Raw genomic sequence first — 6,044 nt, 5'->3', positions numbered from 1 at the left:
TAATATCATAGCATGCCTACTACAATAAATCAAAAAGTAAAATCGGTGAAAGCAGCACTAAACCTTTTATTTTTTAACCAAAAAAAGTGCATCTAATTTGTCATAAACCTAACATAAAAAGGTAATCTCTAGAGAAGACAGTAGATTAATTACCCGAATGTTCAACTCGCTGCAGTCCTATAAACTCTAACAGCATCTTTTAGCTGTTTTTCTGACCTCCATGAGCTATTCAACATTAAACAACACAGACTCAGTTATCAACTAACTGGAAACCAAAGTGGATTACTTAGCTGCTTAAGAGACAGATGTTCCAGCCTTTAAATCTGATGCATGCATAAAACGGTGGGTATTTGCTCACATACTCACTCCATCATGGTGATAAGGTGCCTGTTTCTCTGACCGAAAGAAAGAACTATCAAAACATCTGGTATTTTGGTTAGAGAAATTTGTGTTGCTCCTCATAGGGATGTGAGGAACTCAGTAATGAGATGGTAAATGTCCCACACTTGTTCAACACCTTTTTTTTAACCCTGGCGGGGTTCTAAAAGAAGCTTCTCATTTGTTTCTCATTCACATATAAACACCCACACAGTGCTTCTTATTGTATGGATGTACTCTACATGCAGTATTTTACCTCTACAATAACCCACCCAGGAACACATCTAGGTTAATGTGGGGTTCAGTGTCTTACCCAAGGACACTTTGACATATAGACCCGCTGGGAATCGAACTGCTGACCGTTGAGAGATGACCATTTCCCCAGCTGAGACATGGCCATCCCAAAAACAGAGTTCAAAATCCAACTGATAAAACTATCATCAGTTGGTTTTAAAATCAAGAGTCATGTTATATTTATAGCTTTGAACCCATCCAGGCTTTTTCTTATAAATAGCTACATGATGCGGTGATGTAGAAAAACTGAATCGATATCTGCTCCTGTGCTTGGCCTAACGTGCACTCTGTGGAACTGGGTGCCAAAATGCTTTGAGTGAGTAACAGTGGAAGAGCTGATCTTTGCTCGTCTGTTTCTGTAATAGCTGCGCCCTGCTGTGTCCTGTGACACACAACACACACTAGCTCCTGACTCACCGGCAGGGGCACATCAGGTTACAATCAGCAGCCACTGTAAGGGTCCCTGCGGGCCAGCGCTCGCAGCAATGCTCTCCCACATAGAGAAATTAAAGTGTTGGAGGCAGACACGGAGAGGTAGGCAAGAGAGAGAGAGAGATTAAGATGAGGGAGTTGGGAAAGAGAGAGTGAGGAAGAGACGGATGTTGCCCGTTAACCTCAGACAGGAATATGGGCAAGAAAATGTTCTTTCCACCCTGACGCAAGCACCAATAAAAAGCTCTCTCCTCCCTGCTTTGTGAGTGAGCGTATTACTTTGTGTGTGTGTGCAGAGCCAAAAGAGTGAGAGGCTTTGTCGAGGTACAACATGTTCTTGGCTGCTATGTGATCCCATCTAAGAAATACATGGATTAATACTCACATCCATCAATGAAAAGTTAGAAAATCAGTAGTTTGTCATACGAGACATGTTGATATTACTGCAGTGTTTTCAGACTGATGCAAGCACACAGCAGCCTGGATGAAGTTGTTGACTGGCGTTGATCTATGTATGAACACACATTTTTTTTATTTTTAAACCAAGTCTACATCTTAGTTATTTCTGGTATTGTTTTCAGCTTAAATGCAGCTATATGAGTTTCAATAAATGATCCTAAACCTGTGCTTTCCAACCTCTGTTGCCTCAATATTCTGGACTTACGAAATACATCGGTTTGAAAAAGGACACTCGCTTATCAACGATATTGAAAAACGCAAACAAATGGAGAGTCATTAAACGTCAGAATCATCTAACTGGCCGTCAGATACGTCCTTAAGAAGATGGTTTCAAGTTTAACCTTTAATACCATTCAAACGTTTTTCTAACCAGAAAGTAAGATTCTTGAAATGTGAAATCTTTCTTTCACACACTGCTCCAAGTAAAATCCAAAATAATGTATTATTGATTTTTCATTTTATAGAGAGAGACTTTTGGAACTGAATATTTGCAGGACACAACGTTTGTACATACATTCATTTTTAGAAGATGCTTGTGCAGGATGAAGGAGGCTGCACACATCATTTGTACATGCAGACATTGCCCACATTGACAGTATGAGTCAACTGTGAGAGGCAAAGGGATGGCTTACTGCCTGGATGCCCAGCAGGTTTTTGCACAGTGTCTCAACTCTCTCCAGCAGTTTCTGGCTGACTAATACCCACTGTGGAGCTAAGCACCTCTACCAGCTCTGAACAGATCCACATGCACCGTCAGCCTCTTCACCACCTTGATCTGTTTTACTGTGGAGAATCTATCTACAGTGTAAACTAACAATACCCCTATATTGGGACCATGCTCTGTTCTCTCCCCCCTTGATTAATTTGTATGTAAAACCTCTCTATGCAGATCAATACTCCGGATTACACTGGCAAAGACACAAGTCACACGGGGGGGGGGGGGCTTTACTAAGGTAGAATTAGATGCATTTGGATTCATGCTGCACACCCACAAGAAGTGACCTACTTAAATCCCAGGAAGCTAAATGTTGACTATATACACACCCATGAACAATTATGCAACCATCTTTATGCATCTACTCAATGTCAACATCACAAGTTGAGTGCTCAGCTGTGATGAAAAGGCATTTTTGTGAATTCCCTGCATCACTGCTTCAAGTGACCAACAGGGTGGAAAAGATTGAAATAGGAGAGCCTGATTGATTTGTGGCCCTGCACTTGTATTGTATTTTGCTGCAGTCTGCCAAATTCACATTAGCTGAGTAAGCAGTAAGTGCCTGGAGCGAGACTTCTGACTTGAGTCTGGTGATACAGAGGTAACTGTGTGTCAGGAGCAGGAGCTCTTTTGAAATGACACGTAGGAAAATTCTCAACAATCTCTGACCACAGCCGGCAGTCGTGTTTCGACCGGGTTTCATCAAGACATTACAGTCTTTATGAGTGCATCTACGTGTATGTGTGTGCATCGATATGTGTGTGAGGGAAATCCTCAAGATTAACACAAGAGCACCATCTGCTGGCCTCAGCTTTCCCATCGACGCACACAAGCCTGCACACACACCCTCTGAAAAACTCTCTGCAAGATCAGGCACTATCTGTAAGGGCTGTACATCAGCCTGACAGCAAGGTGAGGACGTGTGAAGTCCTAAACCACCCACCTACCGTTACAAACACACACACACACACACACACACACACACACACACACACATAAATCAGCTCAATGGAGAGCTTCTGCAAGCCTTCTATCCTCTGAATCACTTGCTTCCTCTGAGCTGTAATTCCCATGTTGTATTATAGCAAAGTATGAAGAAAGCATGATCCTGTTTTCACTTTTGCTCCATGGAATCTCTCTGACTACATTTTTAAGCCTCCTAATACAAAAAAAGAGAGAAAAAGTGGCACATATTTATCCTTCAGTTTTCTCTGTGACATTTTTTTCTATTTATTGACCTTGTGTAGGAAATGATATACCCTGCTACTATAAGCGTGAGCAGAAAAAGCTCAGTTATTCAAGCTGCCCTTTCTGTCCAGCCTCAGTTTAACAGACCAAAACCTTGGCAACTCTTAAAACGTACACTTATCCCAAGCAAAACTCTAAGACAAAAAAAAAAAATGAAAGAGTTCTGCTGTCTGTCATGCAGGGATCAGTTTCAGGCAGACAAATGGCTGCGTGTCAAGAACACAACCAAAATTACAAAGCAGATGTTTTGCTGTAACAGAAGAGGGAGGTTCCAACCATTTGAAAAATGAAAAAGCAGCCCCGGTGCCGAAGCCTGAGTCTCGTCCAGTAGGGTGAGGTCGTTTTCACCAGACAGACACTGCTGGAAAATGTATCTTTTATTCAGTAATTTATTTGGATGTATTCTCCTATTATTTTGTAATAATACTAATAACAATAAAACCCTGAATGTTCTAAGCCCAGTTTCTCCAGTGTTTGAGCCTTAAAGATGCTGCTGTTTTTGTGCTCCTGAACAAGTCACAACATGGGCAGCCTCCATCAGTCAGTGCTGCCTGATCCTGATCTCAGACACTGTGTTTTAAGAAACTTGTGTGAGGAAGTAAAACTCTAATTTATATACAGTATAGGTTTAAAGCATACAAAAAGTCCAAGGGAGTTTGTTTGAAGGTTTAATCTGGGACAAGCGTCTGTGCAGGAGGCTGTGATTTTGTGGTATCTTCTTGTGTGTTTATTTTTCATTGTTAAGCACACCTTAGATGTTTTTTTGGGAAAGCACTAGAGGGAGCTAAGCGATTACTCAGACAGGGTGCATCCAACAACAAAGCCCATGGCAGAATACTCTCATTACCTCACTGGAGGGAAAACATTACCGGGTGGCAGAGTTCCCAGCTTATATAAACACAACCAAGTCAAGACAGCGACTAAAGTAAGCTGGCTTTGCCCGTCTGTCTGTCTGTTGTCAGTGTGCTATAATTAAAAGAGGTTGCTGGAGAGTTACTGTAATCATATAAGAGCATATGGTATAATATTATAATAGTTTGTAGAGCGTGGATGCCAAGTTTTGGATTGGGAGCACCATGTTTTCGGACAGATGTTTGGAGACTCCACATAGTTTCTGATTTCCAGTTAGTTTGGAATGTGTTTTGGGTCCATTATGGCTGAGTATTTGTGTTGTGGTCAGACTGGGTTTTTTCTTCTTCTTTTGTTACAAACCCATTAGTAATTGTTTATTGTTTTAAGACTCTTGACAGTTTTTGTGGTATAGATATTCACATTTGATTACCTTTAATACTATCTATTCAGTTATTTCAGCTTTATTCCTGTTTGTTTACATTGTGTCATCTAAGATTTTTGTAATGTGTAAGAAATTATTTTGTGTGTTTTTACCAAAGCTAGCTTTGTGTGAAAACTTTGTATCTCCAAAACATCACCACGGACAGATTTGTTTTCAGCTTTGCAACAAGTGTCTGCAAGTGTCTTGAATATTAATCCACATACTGTTTTGGAGAGCAGAATAGTTTTATACACATCGATCATGGAGAAAAACTTCTGCTTTAACAAAATACCTTTAGAGATGTGAATATAACAGCCAGAATGGTTTAATTATGCTTTAATAAAACAGAGAACTTTCTTATTTATCTTTTAAAATAAAAACTATTTTCTAAGAGATAAAATGCTGTTTTTACACGAACCACTTATAGTCTGATGAATGGTCCAGTCAGAATAAAAGTGCCTTATGAAAAACAACTCAATCAGATCAGACTGGTCCAATATGGCTTAACCAGAATAAGTGTTTAATCAGACCGAGAGGGGTGTTTTAAACCTTTTTGTAATCTGATCAACAGCAAATGTAACCATGCAGACACATAATCTGACTGTTTGTCTATGGATGAAATACATATGTTATTTACATGCTTGAAACATGCAGAGGCAAGGGACATGACGAGTTTCTGAGGAGCGGAAACAAACAAAAAACAGGTTAGTATGAGACCTTTTTTCTTTTTTTTTACAGTACTTAGTAAGGACTATCAGGACGTTTTATTCAGTGAGGACCACATGCTTCTGGTCTGATCCTGAAAGGGGGACAAGGTGTGTTAAAGGTTCACTTGAACATATATTGGGTAGACCTACTTTACACAAATCAAGAGTTTCACTCTGATTAAGTTCTTTGCAGCATGTAAACACACAGCTTATCAGAACTCTTCACTGTAAGGAATTATGGCTGAATCTGTAATCAGAGTGATTTCACTCTTTGACAGTTATGTTTTGCTTTCATCAGCCAAATGACAATGTTTGAGTGTATTTTTGCAACACTGTAGGTCATGATTGTGTTTGAATTGTTAGCTCTCCAGAAAAACATGTACACAGCTTCAAATGTCCCTAAAATCACAGTAATCCTTGATTTGTTCCCCACTGGTGGACCTAAAACCCATTCCAAAGACTGTGCCTGGTCAAATTTGCCATCACCTACTACTGGTGTGACTAATTTCCACTTCAGTTTTAAATGTCAGGCACACCC

This window comes from Leuresthes tenuis, unplaced genomic scaffold (assembly GCF_036924035.1).
Source record: "Leuresthes tenuis unplaced genomic scaffold, fLeuTen1.0.hap1 SCAF_7, whole genome shotgun sequence".
Taxonomy (NCBI): domain Eukaryota; kingdom Metazoa; phylum Chordata; class Actinopteri; order Atheriniformes; family Atherinopsidae; genus Leuresthes; species Leuresthes tenuis.
The sequence above is the reverse complement of the archived record's forward strand: the minus strand, read 5'-3'. Positions refer to the sequence as shown.